At 38.4% G+C, this 18,065-nt stretch overlaps 1 pseudogene; it reads left to right on the top strand.

The window, feature by feature from the left end:
* The first annotated feature begins 6,945 nt into the window (after positions 1–6,945).
* LOC118657221 lies at positions 6,946–7,091 on the top strand (annotated as a pseudogene).
* The last annotated feature ends 10,974 nt before the right edge of the window (positions 7,092–18,065 follow it).

Raw genomic sequence — 18,065 nt, 5'->3', positions numbered from 1 at the left:
TTTTGGCCTTAGCCATAATTCTGTGACCACGAGAAAAGCATTTCTACAGCCTGTTATAATTAAACAGTGGTATCCTTTAATTCTTCAAGATGTTAAAGCAAAAGTAGTTATTGTGGCAGAAGGGAGGGGGTAGGGTGGATGTTTAGGAGACCCCATGAGAAGCAGCCATTTCCATCTTGTACAAATGCCCTCTACTGCAACCAGACGAAATAAGGAGATTCTGTTTCTCAAGTCTTAGGTTCTCTCAGTATTGCCCTTCACACCCAGTCTATGCTTGTCCGTGAAGGTCTAAACGTGCTGTACCAGGGAGCTGGACTCTAGGAAGACTGTGGGAGGGCTAAGGAATATGGATGAAAGCAAAGCAATGCCAACTAAGGTTCAGATCAATAAGATGGGCTTTCAGGAGTGAAACAAGATTTCCTTGGAGAAAGACCGTATTGAGTCTGAGTCATGAGTCCTGGTAATCCAGCATCTTTATAAAATGAATACAGTGACCATTTAAAACTTTTAATGAGAACTACTTGAAATTCTTTAAATTGGAGAGATTGTTATTTTTTCACTGTATTTCTTTCCCTTCCGATTAGAGAAATCTCAAATAATGTTTAATTGCTGTTTTCTGATAGTACCAGTGCATATATTTCTTTCTCACAAAAAGCCTCTGCCAGGAAAAATCAGTGAATAATCTGTAAGTGCTCTCAACCAATAAAAAGGGATGGGAATGGAAAAGTAATTGCATGTGTTGCACCTGCCTCTAGAAATTTATTCACAGCTTATGGTCCTCTGAAATCCTCTTTGAGGAGTTTGAAAACAATGGTACGATTGTTCTGCTTCCTCCTGTGCTTTATGATGCCAGCACTTTGGTGGCACAGAAGGAAAAGCACCTGCTTTTGCTTCCAGGGGCCATACCAACCTGAAACTCGCAAATTAAGTAATGCACGAAGCAAAGAACTCTGAAAACTGATTGTACTTTTAAACTAATTTTGTAAGCAGGAATCTTTAATTAGTAGCTTCTTCCTTGCTATAATATATTTTGAAGAAACACTTCAATTGCTTACAAAGAAATGCCAAACAAAATGAGCTGTTTAGGCGCACACACAGGAGACTCTTTCTCCTTTCATATCTCACTGCATGGCCTGACTCCATCAATGGCTCCTCTGGCTTAATACTGTTTTGCTAAGACTTCTGCAGAATGCTTCATTCAAGCTATTCCCCACAATCACCTGCAAAGTTTTCATGGCAACAGTTTCACAAAAGAGGACCCTTCCCTCTTCCACTTACTTCCCGTGTCCTTTTTGTTACAGTTGCGAATAATCATATCTGGGAGAGAAAATGCCAGTCATCGCTACCCTTTGTTGAGCACCCACTGTGCAGTGCTGTGCTACATTATCAACACTTTTCACAGCAATACAGGAAGAAACTCTGTTTTAGCTCATTTTATAGTGGGGAACTGAGGCTCAGAGAAATTATGCCTGGCCAAAGCCCACCTATCTCTTTAGCCAGAGGTTTTGTCTCAACAAAAATGGGAAAAGGGTCATAACTTCAGCCCTGATAAGAGTTCTAGGGACAGATATCTGAGGGGTCGGACAAGTTTATGTATTTCAAGAGTTCAAATAAATCTGGTCAACTCATCAGAAGTTAGTTTAGATGCCAATGTGCCAGGTGCCAAGAGGGATAAAGAGCAAGTACATGATGATATCCCCCTGCCCTCGGGAATACACATTTCACCTACTAGACACGATTAGCTTGGGATAAAAAGAATCAGAGACCTCAGTCAAGACAGCGTATTTACAAACTGAAAAACCATGTGGCAGACAGAAAGAATGCAAGAGGCCAGAGCAGTGGCTTCAGTTTCAGCAATGAAGAGGACACTCAGAGGAGCCTGTAAAACTCACTGGGATTTCAATAAAAGGAGGAGAGCAAGGGTTTTTTCGGACCAAATTTCAACCAGTTGCTGCCTAGTCAAATCCTAGTCTCCTATTCCTGCCCAAGGAGAAATCTACCTTGTTCTCATGTTGTGCGGAGAGCTGATCCAGGCTGTGAGCTCAGGAAGCTGATCCAGGCTGCTCTGTCAGCTCCCAAACCCAAGGAGTCACTCCCGTGAGTTGCTGCTAATTGAGCTCAGCTCTCATTAATTGACTAGGTATTGGGTGTTAAGTTGCTATCAGTTCTGCCCTGCCCGGCATGAGTTTTGTTTGCCTTTCACAGTCAAAACAGAAAATAAGCAGTTGTCAGCCTACTTAACTATTCACAGTCCTCCTGAAACTTTGCAAAGGTCATCTTTCCATCAGAAAAATGTTTCTCTGAGAGCCACACTTGTCACTAACTACTCTTCACCCCAAGCAGGCTCCTTTGAGATGTTTTTTGTATGATGCTTTCAAATGCTTGGATAGAGTACATACTAGTATATCAACTATTCTTGCATTTTCTAAACTTAAACATTTTATAAAAGTTCTGCCCTATTTTTTGGCCCTACCTATATATATATTTTTAGAATTAAATATTATTAAAAAGTGTTCAGCTTAATCTCTGATAAGTAGTGGGTATTTCATCATCATTAATCACTTTTTTTATGCCTTTCTCTAGCAATTTACAGATGAAGACACTGAAGCTCATCGAGATTAAGAGTCACACCAAAGTCACAGATCTACAAGTATTGGTCTGAGGAGATACATTTAGGACTATGGGAAGCCTAAGCTCCTGTTTTTTTCTACTGGTTCCAAAAAAACCCAGAAGTTTATCTGTGATATATGGTTTAGACAGTCTCTTCATTCTCTCTCTCTTGTTTTCATTTTGGTTTGGTTAAGTTCAGTCCTACAACCAACAACACAATGAAAATACAGAATTTGCCATTACTCCAGTCTCTCCATGCCCCTTTTTAGTGAATCCCTTCCTGCAACTCTCAGGCCTTAGGATTTGATTTCTGTTACTATGAAAAGATTTTTGTCTTTTATAGAGCATCATATAAATAAAATCACATAGCGTACTGCATTTTTAAAAAGTTAATACCTATCTAATTCACATACCCTAAGATTCATCCCTTTTAAGTGTATAATTTATGGTGTTTAGTACATATGGAAAGTTGTGCAACTATCAGCAATGACAGACTCCAGAACAAATTCACCTGTTTAAAAACAAAACAACAACAAAAAAACATGCCCATTAACGGTTCCTTCTCATTCCCACATGGAATCATACAATGTGTATCGGCTTTTTTTTTTTTTTTAACAAAAGAAGCCTTTTGTATTGGCTTCTTTCACTTAGCACACTGCTTTCAAGGTTTCTCCATGTGGTAAGATGTATCAGTACTCCATTCCTTTACATAGTTGAATAACATTCCACTGTATGGATATACCACAATTTGTTCATTCATTGATCAGTTGATGAACATTTGAGTTGTTTCTACTTTTTGGCTATTACGAACAATGCTACTATGAATGTTTATGTAAAAGTTTTTGTGTGAACATATGTTTTAAATTTCTGTGGGTCTATATACATACAAGTGGACTTTCTGGCTCATATGGAAACTATGTTTTACCTTCTTGAGCAATTGATACACAGTTTTTCAAAGTGGCCACACCATTCATTTACATTTCAATTGGATTGTCTTTTTAATAGCGTTTTATCTGACTTCTTTCATATAGTACACTGAGTGACCAGATTATTATGACCATCTGACATTCGTAGGCAAATTAGCTATAATTTCACACTGAAGTTGCTAGAGGGCCAGACCATTATAAATAGGGAAGCAGGTTGTTTACCACGACAGTAGAAGTGATTTTTTTCTGAAGATATGGGTAAACAATGCAATTTAACAGCCTTTGAACGTGGGATGTATATATATGGCTTTGAAAGTTCCTTCCGGTTGTTGCATTCCTGTTTATTGTTGAGTAGTATTCCATTGTATTGATAGACTATAATTTATCCATTCACTAGATGATGAACATCTGGGTTGTTTCCAGTTTGGGGCAATTATGAATAAAACTACTATAAACATTCTTGTACATATGTTTTCAATTATCTTGGGTAAATAGAAGTCATATTATTGTGCCATATGGTAGTATATGTTGACCTTTATAAGAACCTGGTTTTCAAAGTAGCTGTACTTTTTGCACTCCCAGCAGCAAAGTACGAATGTATAAGATAATTTATGTCTTGATAGCTCCTTGTCAGCACTAGGCATTTTTAGCTTTTTAAAATGTAGCCATTCTGGTACATATATAATAGTCTCTCACTGTGGTTTTAAATTCTGTATTTAATTTGTAGTGTCTAGTAACATTGGCCTTTCCATTTTCATTTTTTAAAAAATTTACGGGAGTATTTTATTTGTTGTTTTAAATTAAGAGGGCATTTTGTTGTTGTTAATTCTCACCCCAAGGATATTTTCTCCACTGAATTTTAGAGAGAGTGGAAGGGAGGAAGGAGAAGGGCAGAGAGAGAAAGATAAACATCGATGTGAGAGAGACACATCGATTGGTTGCCATCTGCACACCCCCCCGATAGTGCTAGGAATCAAACTTACAACCCAGGTACATGCCCTCAACCAGGAGTCGAGCCCCTAACCCTTTGGTTTGCATACTGATGCTCTACCCATTGAGCTCCACCAGCAAAGCTCTTCTCTACTTTTTATTGTTTCTTTTCTACTGCTTGTATTAAATTTAATTTGCTCTTGTTTTTCTAGTTCCCTATGGCAAAAGGTTAGATTATTGATTTTAAATCTTTCTTTTTTTCTAACATATTTTTTAAATCTTTCTTTTTTTCTTAAACACTGCTTTCTCTCTTAATCCCACATATTTTGAAGGATTATACATAACTCATTTATATACGAGAGAGAGAAAGAGAGAGAGAGAATAATTTCTGCTGTTTCATCAAGGATGCATCTTTTTAGAAAATTTTTTAAATTTACAGTCTTGGCTGGGAAGGGGAACATTTTCAGGGGCTTCCAAGAAAATGGTCTTTTCTACTCTTTTCCACAGGTCAAATAATAAATGTGAAGTTTTTTCAGTTGCTCAGTATGTCCACCCTGATTATGCATTTGGGAAATGGAGTACCACCAGGTAGCTCTATGGATTCAATAGGTCTACCGTAAGATAGACCTGGGTGAGGATTCTGCTTCTCATCTCCCAGTTGCCTCCACCTCATTGCGGTTACGGGGTCTAGTAGGGCACCTCCGGTTATCACGGTGTAAGCTTATGAGTGGAAAAGAGAGTTTTATACTCTGAACTCATAATGCTATCTTGACTGGAGGCTTAAAGGTCCTAATGCTTTGATCTTTATAATGTATCATTTTATCCATCAGGATTGACAGTTATCACATACACATATTTAAATGGTGTAAAGTTGTTTTTTTCTTATCTCCCCTTTAAGATTGTAAGTTCCTTGACACTGTCCTATGCGTTGTTTGTTGTTCCCACAAAGCCTGAATACTGATCATGGGTCAATAAATGTTTGCTAAAGGAACAATAATACCCTTTATAGGTTTTCTATACTTATGACTCTATAAATGACTCACAGTCATTTTCCAATAACAGTAAGTGGAAATGATTTTAAAATACTCTTGTGGGATCTGACACTCCATAACTGTAAGATATTAGCCCCCAAATTTGGACATAATGTGGTTTGTCTGTGCACCATTAAAAACACAGTTGGTCCCAAACATAAAGAATTGGCTCAGCCTGTCACCACATGTTGGCTTTAATCTCTCTTACCAGAGCCTGCTTTTCTGCAAAGAAATGGAGACATGGACATCGACTGCACTCAAGCTGTACAGTTGACAACCTCCACCACCTGAGAGGAGCTGATCTATTCTCACTCTCAAGAAATCCAGAAGTCTCTGGTTTATCAGTTTCAGATCCGTGCACAGGGGCAGGGAATTTAACCGCTCAAACCTCAGATCTCAGGGCAGAGGAGAGGACACATGACTCACTAGTATGAAGAAGAGGCATTTCTAGAAGATGTGGCGATCCTGACATGACTAGAAAACAGGTGTCATCCTCTCCAATAATAAATGAAAAAAAAAATTGTATTTGTTCCTCTTAACAAAAATCAAATAGCTGAAATATGAAAAGTTTGGATACTTTATTGTGCCTTTTTGAAAAATTTTGTGTTTATGTAAACTTCTTTTAATAAAGGAATTAAAATACTTTTTTTTCTTTTCTTTCTTTTTTTTTATATATACTTTTAGGCAGCAAAGACACTGGCTCACTAATAATCCAAGGCAGTCACCTCTTTATACTCTTAGCCATTGCAGTAGTTACAGCTTTTTGACAGCAGGATCAGGGTGAAATAAATTGACTTCAACATTTTTGTTAAAAATAAAAGCCCCAGAAATCTGGCCCATCATTTTAAACTGGCAGGAATATAAATAGCTGATGGACTTTACTCTGCATAAAACCAAACAAAGGCCAGGAAGATGTCATTTGAAGGTGATTAGAGCCTGTGTGTTTATGGGAGCAAGATGTGGCCACCCTCTGGCTTAAGGTCCATCTGATTTGGTCTGTTTATAAATAGAATTCTGAAGTGAATCAACCCACTTCCTGTTAGTCTCTCTCAATCTCATGGAGGTTTTTTTGTTTTGTTTTGTTGTTTCCCCCCTCTAATGTCTGAATTTGATGTCTTTCACTGTTTGGAAAGAAAAAATGCTGTTTGTCATTTATCAAAACCTAAACAGCTGTAATAAAACAATGTTCATTTGATTTTAATACTAAGCAAATAAATGTGAGCAATGACTATAGTATGGAAACATGGGGACCTGAGGTTCAAATTGAATGACTTTTACTTCCAATTCATGTTCACAAGTTTTCAGATTTTCTTGAGCTCCCTTCAAGTTCCCCAATGCCGCGAGATGAGCCCGGACAGCATACTCTGTAGAAATAGCTTCTTACTTCACTCCCACACCATAGAACTAAGCTTGTTTAGATTTGAGTTTTTGTTTGTTTATTTTTACTTTACCCCCTGGCAATGGGCAATGAGACTCCTGATTGGTGGTGTTGCTCTTATGTCAGTGAGGGGTGAAGCAGATGTAAAGTCCCTAATTCATCCTAGCCTGATGCCTGGGTTGGTGGCCAGAGCTGTTTCATGCCTGGGGCACATAAAAAAAATAACTTACTTTGAGAGTAAGAGTGAGTGATTTGAAAATGTGTTGGCTTGAAAACCATGGAGCAATGAAAGACATCATTATGCTTTCCAGATCAGGTGTAAAATGGACAGGAAAAACATGTGCATTTCTCTATAATTCTACCCATATGACTCATCCCTAACCCATAGTAATTGTGCACGTAAGAATTGCTTTAGTCATTAGTCAGCCATTTCAATGTTCTTGTACTTTGGATCAAACTCTGTATCATTTCAGTGTTTCATACAATCAAGGTGATTAAGGCCATCAGTAAACAATATTTATTATGAACCCATGGTATACCTTTTCCAACTTACATCCTACAAAAAGCAAAGGTGGTCTGCCTTTGGACACTTGAAGGGTGTTTGCAATAAATTGCATGGTGGAAGAGCTTGAATTAATAATGGTTTTTTAGAACCAAGCTAACATTAAACTCTATTGAGATTAATTTGAAAATTAAAGTTGTATTTTTCTGTTAAAGCATATGTAAATGTAGAACTAATTTGGAATAGCACCTATGCCAGCGGTTCTCAACCTATGGGTCGCGACCCCTTTGGCGGTCGAACGACCCTTTCACAGGGGTCGCCTAAGACTATCCTGCATGTCAGACATTTACATTACGATTCATAACAGTAGCAACCTGACAGTTATGAAGTAGCAACAAAAATAATTTTATGGTTGGGTCACAACATGAGGAACTGTATTTAAAGGGCCAGAAGGTTGAGAACCACTGACCTATGCTAACATAAAATATGCTCCCAGCTAAGAGTATTTTAATCAAAGGAATCTCTAAGGTTGATTAGGGCAGCTATATAACTACTGGTCTTTATTGATTTTTTATTAACTCCCTAGAACACTGCCCATGGCAACTGGTCTGAACCTCCTTCAGTCTTCTCTGTTACTGTGCTTGTGCTCTCAGCAAGCCAGAAGGAAGTAAAACTTTTTCTTTTAGCTTATTAATTGACCTTGAGAAGCTAAATCAAGACATGATATAGAAAACCGCCTTCTACCAGAGACAGTGACCTTCAAACCGGATGCATTAGCTGGATGAGACTTAGGGGGTCACCATCCTTGAAAGGAGTACATTCCACGCAAAATACAGGCATGAGAGTACTAGAAAGAAAATGGTGGTGAATCCAAGGATGTGCACTCAGATGCTCCACCAATATCAAAGAAGATCCACTGTCTAGCTATCTAGTGGATAGCCCCTGGCTGCCCAGCTCCACCAAGGTTTGCCTCAGTTGCAGAGAACTTCCTCACCCAAGGGCATGCTCTTCTCGGGCAGCTCATATGCAGTGAGTGATTGCATTGGAAGTGGATAGTCCCGGACACTTCAGACCAGTGCAGGACATCCCTAAATGCCCCTCAAGCTCTGAGCTTTTTCAGGCTCAGTCACAATTTTCCCCTCTAGACAATGAGGTTTCAGCCTCCTCTCTTCCATGGGAGCTAGTCTTTAATAAATATACTATGTGCCAAACTCCATCACAGGGTCTGCTTCCAGAGACAGGCTTTCAACAGAATGTTATAAAGAAGAGCAGATACCAATGGGAAAAAATAGAGCAAAAAACCAAAAATTGGTTCTTTAAAAGATCAAAAACATTAATAAACACCTAGCAAAACGCATGAAGAAAAACAGAGCAAAATGAAACACTTAGAAAAAAATGTTTGATGTTGATAGAGTCAAGATATAGAATATTTCTATCACCACAAGTATCCCTTATATTGCCCTTTCATAGCTATAACCACCCCCCTCTCCTCACACCCTAATTCCTGGAAATCACTAATCTGTTCTCCCTTCTATTTTATCTTTTCAAGAATAATATATAGTATGATTTCAAGAAATCACATAGTATGATTTTTATTATATAGGATTTTTCACTCAATATAATACCCTGGAGGTTTATCCAAGTTGTCATGTATATCAATAAATCATTTCTTTTTATTGCTGAATAGTATTCGATGGTATGGGTTGTACCAGTTTGTTTAACCATTTGCCCTTTAAAGGACACCTGGGTTGTTTCCAGTGTTTAGCTAGTAGGAATACAGCTAAACACTGGAACATTTATGTGTGTCATTTTTTAAAGACAAATCTTACTTTTTCTAGGATGAATGCTTACTATATGCAATTGTTAGGTTATATGGTCATGGCATGGTGCCTCGGAATGAATTGTGTCTTCCCAAAATTCATGTCTTAAAGCTTCAGTCCCCAGCCTTCAGAAATAGGGAGGTAACTACGGTAAAATGATGTCATATGAGTGGGCCTTAATCCCCTATGGCTGTTGTCTTTATAAGAAGATGGGGTTAAAATGCAGACAACTCACAGACCAAGAGGCTACCATGTGAAGACACACTGAGAAGGCAGCCATCTGCAAGCCAAGGGGAGAGGCCTCAAAATAAGGCTGGCTAACGCTTTGATCTTGGATTTCTAGACTCCAGGACTACTAGAAAATATATTTCTGTTGTTTAAGCCACCCAGTCTGTGGTGATTTGTTACAGCAGCCCTAGCAAACTAATGCACGTGGCTCGTTTTATAAGAAACTGCCAAACTGTTTTCCAGAGCTGCAATGCCATTCCTGCCGGCAATGTATGCGTGATGAGTTTCTCTGCACCTCTTTTAGCATTTGGTGATGTCATTACCTTTTATTTACCGTAAATACCTTTTCTTGTGCTTATTTTTTCATCTATACGTCCTCTTCATGACTTCTGCCCATTTAGATTTTTGTTTTTCTATTGTTAAACTTTGAGAGTCTTTCATGTATTCTAGACACTAGTCTTTTGTTGAACATGTGGTTTGTAAATGTTTTCTCCCTGTCTGTAGCTTGTCTTCTCATTTTCTTAACAGGGCATTTTGCAGCGTAAATTTTTTAAAAATTTTCATGAGTTCCAGTTTATCAATTTTTTTTCTAATTTATCATGCTTTCATGCCTGCTTTGTGAAATTATGAGTACAGACAGTCCTCGGGTTACGTCGGGCTCGACGTACGTCGTTTCGTGGTTACGTTGCCATCTCCCATTTATTTATTAAAAAAAGTTCCATCATTTCAACGTATGTACATATGGGCTTTATGTTTTTTATTGTTTATTTCCCACAAGTAAAAGTCAGGAATTGTTATCTTTCTTTTAATTTTTTTTTACTGTTTCACTTCATTCCTGCTGTGTATGTGCTCCATGAGAGTGACGTAGGTGCTTATGTAGGTGGGCTCCGACTTACGGCGAAAATCGCGTTATGTCGCGCCATAGGAACGGATCTCCGACGTAACCCGAGGACCTACTGTACTTCCATGGCTAGTCTTCCTTTCCCTGGAATTGGTACTACTACGTACGTCACTTGGCCAAGGGACAGAAAGTGAGCTGAATATTTGATCATAGAATACAGACTGAGGGAGACATTAGTTCTGTTCACCAAATATTTCTTCTCTTTTTTGGCATAGAAATTGTACTATAATGTCCCTTTGGAGTTCAGAAAACCAAGTGACTTGCTTTGAGCAATAAAATATAAGCTGAAGTAACGTTTTGCATTTCCTGATTGAAGCCTTTAGTAACTAGAGTGCTGCACTACTGCCTCCCTTTACAGATTCATGATGCTCCAGATGGTAGAGGCTCCACCATCCTGCAAACCTAAGTGAAACGATGTGGGACAGAGCTCTGGAAACCCATATACACATGTAGCATGAGTGAGAAATAAAGCCCATTGTTTTAAAGCACTAATTTTGCTTGTTTATTGCCACTGCATAATTGTATCCATTTTATTGATATATCTTTATTGATATAATCCTAATGGTATTATCTGTATTTAATTAGTTGTGAACACTCATTAAATGGAAATCCAAATTTGAATTGATCTTCATATCTTTGTAAGTGTATTTATAGAAATAAATTTGCTAATTGAAAAAAAGTATGGTCACACAATGTTCCTGAATAAAAGATATGAAAACACGGTTTCTATATGTAGATCAGCAACAGCAGTCCTTGGTCAAGATACATTCACACCAAAATTCATTCCTGGCACTGTGACAATATTTAATATTTTTAAATATAATTCACAAGAGAGAGATGAAGCGATTAAAGGGCAAAATGCTGAGCAGAAATAGCTAAGTAAATATTTCAATGGTTTGACAACAGCTTAACAACAAATAATTTAACTAAATTTTATACTCACTGAGCAAGGAGCTGGGTGGAAATGAGAAAAAATACAACCTTTGTACTTTAGTCTGTGGATGAGGGAGGTACTAAAGAGATTATGACAGTAGACATGTGTCCCAGGTCCCAAGAAGTCACAGGAGGGGTAAATGCTATGGTATCCAAGTTTATGCATTATGATGAAAACCCATTTTCAGCTCCCACCCACATGGGAAGGTTGCAGTCTTGATTAACCAAGCAAAATTTAATCCAGACGCATAAGGGTAGGATCCGAGAGAAGCCAGCCAGAGAACGGGGTGTAGTCAGATGCAAGAGCCAGAGAAGTGCAGGGTCCCCCAGCAAAGACAAGAAGTCACACCTCAGTAAAAAGTAATTAGAGAGAGTCATTTCACACAGTGTGGAAAGAAAATAGGAATAAAACCCTCTGGGAAAGAAATGATTAGGTGTATTTTTGGGTTTGGTGCATATGTGTATATGTGCATGACATTTCCCCTGAAACTTGAAATGCTTTAAATATATATTCTAGATAAATTTAGACTTAAACATATTCTTTATGAATAATCTTATACTTACTTGACTCAGTGTAAGAAAATGTAACAATAGCATGGTCAGTATCGCTCAATGGTTGAGCACTGACACATGAACCAAGAGGTCACTGGTTCAATTTTCAGTCAGGGCACATGCCCAGGTTACAGGCTTGATCTCCCTATAGGGGGCATGCAGGAGGCAGCCTATCCATGATGCTTCTCTCTCATCAATGTTTCTATCTCTCTATCCCTCTCACTTCCTCTCTCTCTCTAAAGATTAATAAAACATATTTGTAAAAAGTAACAATAAAAAGCGTTTTCTGCATCAAAAGAGGTTGAGCCCTAACCAGTTTGGCTCAGTGGATAGAGCGTCAGCCTGAGGACTGAAAGGTCCCAGGTTCGATTCCGATGAAGGGCATGTACCTTGGTTGCGGGCACATCCCTAGTAGGAGGTGTGCAGGAGGCAGCTGATTGATATTTCTCTCTCGTCGATGTTTCTAACTCTCTATCCCTCTCTTTTCCTCTGTAAAAAAATCAATAAATATATTTTTTAAAAAGAGGTTGAGAGTTAAAGCCCAAGTGCCCAGGTCACAACTTCTAGAAACTTTCTGAACCTCCTTAGTCATAAGCAAGTAATGCTGGTGACTAAGCTTGCTGCCCACACCATCCCCCATAACATTCTTAATGTCAAGCCCAGGTCCAATTAACAAAATTTCACTGAAGAAAGAAACTGAAGAAGATACAAATAAGTGGAAGCATATACCATGTTCAAGGATAGGAAGAATTATCATCATTAAAATGTCCATAATACACAAAGCAATCTATAGACAACATAATTACTTTTAAGACACCAATGCCATAGTTCACAGAACTAAAACAAATAATTCAAAAATTTACTTGGAACCATAAAAGACCTCTTATAGCCATAGCAATCTTGAGAAAGAAGAACAAAGTTAAAGGAATCACACTACTCAATATCAAACTATATTGCAAGGCTGTGGAAATCAAAACACTACAGTACTGAAATAAAAGCAGACATAAATATCAGTGGAACAGAATAGAGTACCCAGAAATACTAAACCCACACCTTTATGGCCAATTACTATTTTGACAAAGGAGGCAAAAGCATACAATATGTTAAAGACAATCTATTCAATAAATTCTGTTGGGCAGAATTTACATGCAAATTGGACAGATACATGCAAAAAAAAAAAAAAAAAGAAAACTAGACCACCTTCTTACACCTCACACACAAATAAACTCAAAATGGATTAAAGACTTAATTTGTAAGTCTCAAAACCATAAAAATCCTAGAAGAAAAAATAAGCTGTAAGTCTTGAACATTTCTCATAGCAATGTTTTTTCTGATGTATCTCTGTGAGCAAGGAAAACAAAAGAAAAATAAACAAATGGAACTAAAAAGTTTTTGCATAGCAAAGGAAACCATAAACAAAATGAAAAGACAACCCACTGAATGGGAGAACACATTAATCAATGATACATCTGATAAGGGGTTAATATCCAAAATTTATGAATAACATATGTAACAACACAAACAAAACCAAAATCCAAGTAAAAGAAAGTGAATAGACACTTCTCTAAAGAAGACATGCAGTTGGCCAACAGACAATGAAAAGATGCTCAAGTCGCTAACCATCAGAGAGATACAAATTAAAACCACAATGAGATATCACCTCACTCCTGCCAAAATGGCTATCATCAACAAATCAACAAACAAGTATTGGTGAAAATATGGAGAAAAGAGAACCCTCATGCACTGTTAACAGGAATGCAGACTGATGCAGTCACTGTGGAAAACAGTTTGGAGTTTCTTCAAAAATTAAAAATGGAACTACCTTATGACTCAGTAATTCCACTTCTAGAAATATATTCGAAGGAACCTGAAATACTAATTCGAAAGAATATATGTACCCCTCTGTTCACTGCAGTGCTATTTTCAATGGCCAAGATATGGAAGCGAGGGGGCGGGGGGCTGGTGAAAAAGGTGAAGGGAATAAGCAAAAAAAAAAAAAAAAAGCCCCACGTAACACCTCATAGGCACAAACAATAGTGTGATTGCCAGAAGGAAAGGTGGTGGAGGGAGGTAGGAGAGGGTGTAAGGGGGATAAAGGGTGATGGAAGGAGACTTGACTTGGGGTGGTGAACACACAATACAATATACAGATGATGCATTTTAGAATTGTACACTTGAAAACCTTTATAATTTTATTAACCAAGGCCACCCAAATAAATCAATAAAATAAACAAAAATTTCTTTCACCTCTGTTTATTCAACACCCTTCCTAGCCACTGCTCAGCTCCTCCATGCCATTCCTGCTCTTTGAACTAATGAAGATATAGTCTATGTCTTTATGACTACTTTCAGTTACCAGCCAGGTTTTACAAACACCTGAAGTATACATGAAGAAAGAAGAGAGAGACTGGATAAATAATAGGCTAGATGAAGGTGGATAGATGGAAAATCAGGTTGATTGTGAACAATAAAAATTTCACCTCTGCCCTCAAGGAGTTTACAATCCAGCAGGAGCCAGGTGTGTAAATCAGAACAATATACACCTGCATCCGTGCAGACACACAATGCATATTCAATGGGGGCGAAGGAGCACCTAAGTCAGCCAGGCGAGATGGAGAAAGCTTCACAGAAGCCCTAGAGCTACACATGGAAAGACTAAGTAGAGATGCTTTGAGCAGGCTAGGGGAGGCACTCCAGGCAGAATAAGTGTGTTAGAAAGTGTGAGAGCCTTCAGAGAATCTGATATTGCTATGAGGATGGCTGGGGGAAGAGAGGTGGGGCATGAAGCCACTTCGTAAGGGATCAGGAAGAAAAAGTCATAATGGTGGTAAAAGCTATTGAAAAAAACTAAAATATATTCACATTACTCATAAAGGTAAGGCATTCTTTTTTTTTTTAAAGTCTTTTTATTATTCATATTTACATATTTTTACTTTGGTTTTAATGTGTACTGAATGCTGGGTAGTGACTAGATAAAAAGAATATGAAAAATAGGAGTAGTTATAAATCATGACAAAACAAATAATGCTCCTTTACCTGGTTTAAGAAGAAGAAAGTTACTATCACCTGGAAAGCCCCTCCCAGGGGCATGCCCTTGCCTTCCTGCTCAGAAATCACCTTTAAAGCGCTGAGCCCAGGCTAAGCCCACATTCTTCCCCCTCCCTGCTTCCCTGTGAATATTTACCCAACCCCTCCCTTCCTATCCTAATCTCATCCCCTGAACATAAAAATAAATGCTTTAAAAAAAAAAAACCCAAAAAAAAGAAAACAGGAATGTCTCAGATTTTTCTCCTCTAGCACCTTTATTATTTTAATTTATCTTTATTGTTGAAAGTATTACAGATGTCCCTCCTTTTCCCCCCACTCCTACACCCCATTATACCCCACTCCTGCCCCGGGCCTTCACTGCACTATTGTCTGTGTCCATGGGTTATGCATACATGAATATAAATTCTTTGGTTAATTCCCTACCCCTCCACCCCCCTTATACCAGAAACTGAAGTGCAGGCAAGTAATATCCAGTTAATTAGTGGTAAATGCAGAACTAGCACCAAGAGCTCCAAATTCCATTTTAGTTTGAGTCAGAAAAACCAACTCTAATTTTACCTCTAGTTTGCTTACTATCCCACCTCACTTCCTTGGAATTTTATAGTTTGGATCATAGGGAGACTCAGGTTAAAAAGCCACAAGCAGATGACAGAGAGCAAAGCATTGTAACTTGTCCCTGTATTTGGGAAACTTTCGGCAATTATCATAATAAATTACATCTTCACTGCTGCAATATTTATTTTGAAGGCTTGAGGGTATATAGTTCCTTAATGTTTAGTGGACTAATTATCAGTAGTCTGAGCCAAGAGGTGTGTCAAATTAAAGTTTGAGTCACTGGGAGCTTCAATTTAAAATTCAAGAATCCTCTTGGCTTTAGATCAAGGACGTCATGTCAAGTAACATTAACTTGAGAAACATTAAAAGTTAACTTTTGTCCTTGCTACAGAACCAAAAAATGACCACAAAAAAAAAAGCATTATAAATAAGTATCATGGGGCTTTGCTCTTACCTGCTGGGCACAGGATTCGTGTTTGAATGTTGTCTGCAGATGTCTATTGACAGACTCATTAGGGAAGGTGGCTTTGTAAAGGCTTTGCACCCTAGGTATGAAAATCATTATGCAGCCAGGAACTTCCAACCTTCAAATCATTAGCTATTCTTCCCTCATCTGGGTCTTATCTGTTTGTCCTTTAGAATAAAACAACCATAAGAGCTGGCACTGACATCCAAAGGCCATTTAACTTTTGAATGTTGATGGGAAGGGACTTCAAAGATGGCTTAATCTAACTCCCTCTGTTTACAAAGAGGGAACCTGGGACCCAGAAAGTATCCATAGCCACTGAAGGTCATGGAAAGGCAGGATTTGGGACATGGTTCGTTTTTCTTCTCACTCCCTCCGTCATTGTATCAAGCAGCAGTAGACTACACTTCTTACACAGGACGTCTGCCCCTGCAGGGAGGTAGTGTTGGCTGAGCCTGTCAGAGAAGGGAGACACAGACCTTGTCTTCCCTCTTTGACTCTATGCCTTTGCTCAGAAAGAGCCATGAATCTGTGCTTCATCCCAGGAAAGCTGTCTGGAAGGACTTCCTGGCAGCTCACAGCGACACGCCAAGGCTTCCAGAGTGAGCCTGTTACATCATCAGTCCTGTAGGTGGATCCTGGGGTGAGTGGGTAGGTGGAGTGGGATCCTGTCATGAAATATACTTGGGCACATTAGCCTGTCAGTGCAGTAAATAGGCTGCCTGACTTTGTTGGACCCAGCATTACCTCCACCTAGTTCGACCAGTTTCCCCTCTCCTTTATTCTTTCCATATGCCCATTATTATTCCACAGAGTTACATTCAATGGATTGCACCTTGGGAATCCTGCCCACCTCATTGCCTCAGTTTAGCTTTCCAGAAAGGGCCCATGCTCTGCTTAAGCACAGGTAAGCAAAGCTCTATTGCTTGGGGGTGGATTGATTTCATCACTTCATTGTAGAGAGTTCAGAATATTGTTACTGTGACATGACAAAGTCAACATTGTAAGACTTGCTGGGAAGCTTCTGCTACAAGGCTGTGACAGAGTAAAACATCAGATCCATATTTCCATCCCTGAAAATAAAATCTTCTCAAACTCTATGCCAATTTGTTTTAGGCAACAAACACACATTTTTCACATTGGATCATATATCAAACATAATTTAACTGACCCTCTTAAATATCAATGTGTATAGGTGAATTAAAATCCATTTTTATGATCAAATTCCTTTCTGAAAGGAAGTTCTTTTGTTCATCTATATTCACTAAACAAATATTTATTTAGCACCTACTATATGCCAGATATTTTATATGGCTATGAACAAAACAGACCAAGATACCTACACGCAAGGCTTAGGTTTTAGTAGTGGAAACAATCAATCAAGTAATCAATAAGCATACAAATAAACTCATATAAAATCATTATTATGTGTACATTTGTAGTAAAATATATATGATCCTAAATGCTAGTGGTAGGAAAGTTGTCAATCACATGTTTGTAAAAGAACTAGAAGTTTCCTTTACCTTCTGACCATCATCTCATCCTAAATGTAATTCCCTAAAGTTCTCTGGGAAGCAGGAAGGCTGGAAAAGCAGAGGAAGATGGCTGTCTTGGGTGGCAGTCTTCTGCCAGTAGTTACCTTTATCCATTCTTCTGTGGTGACATCTGTCCAGCTGCATAGTCTGAGTCACCTGCCTGCCTTTGGCAGGGGTTCAACAGAACACATATCTTGAGATTACACTGACATGCCCACTCCCCCTCATTCTAGAGTTGCCTGAAGGTGAGAGGCCAATCTGGGGGTATGGAAGGTGATTTGGACTCCATGCAAATGCTTGCAGAAAATTCAGAAATTGTGCCTTAAATATTATTTTCTTTTTGTTTTCTCCTAATATTTCTGATTCCTTCTAGGAGAAGTCTCAGCAACAATCCCTGACACTCTCCTCTAACACTACTGGCTTTCTTTTTTTTTTTTTAACAGGAAGAACACAGAACTGAGGCAGAGCCCTAGACAATAACAATATGCAGCCCTAACTTAATGACATTGATTTACTTTCATTGTATTTAACATTGCTTCAAGCAAATGTATTTAAGCAAAAGTGAGCCGATTTAAATAAAATATTTAGCAAGTAGCAGTCCAGGTGTTTTTAGATGTTGCAAAAATTGTGAAGATGGAACATGAGTGACT

This window comes from Myotis myotis, unplaced genomic scaffold, assembly GCF_014108235.1.
Source record: "Myotis myotis isolate mMyoMyo1 unplaced genomic scaffold, mMyoMyo1.p scaffold_m19_p_5, whole genome shotgun sequence".
NCBI classification, from domain to species: domain Eukaryota; kingdom Metazoa; phylum Chordata; class Mammalia; order Chiroptera; family Vespertilionidae; genus Myotis; species Myotis myotis.
This window is presented reverse-complemented; position numbering and strand designations above follow the sequence as displayed.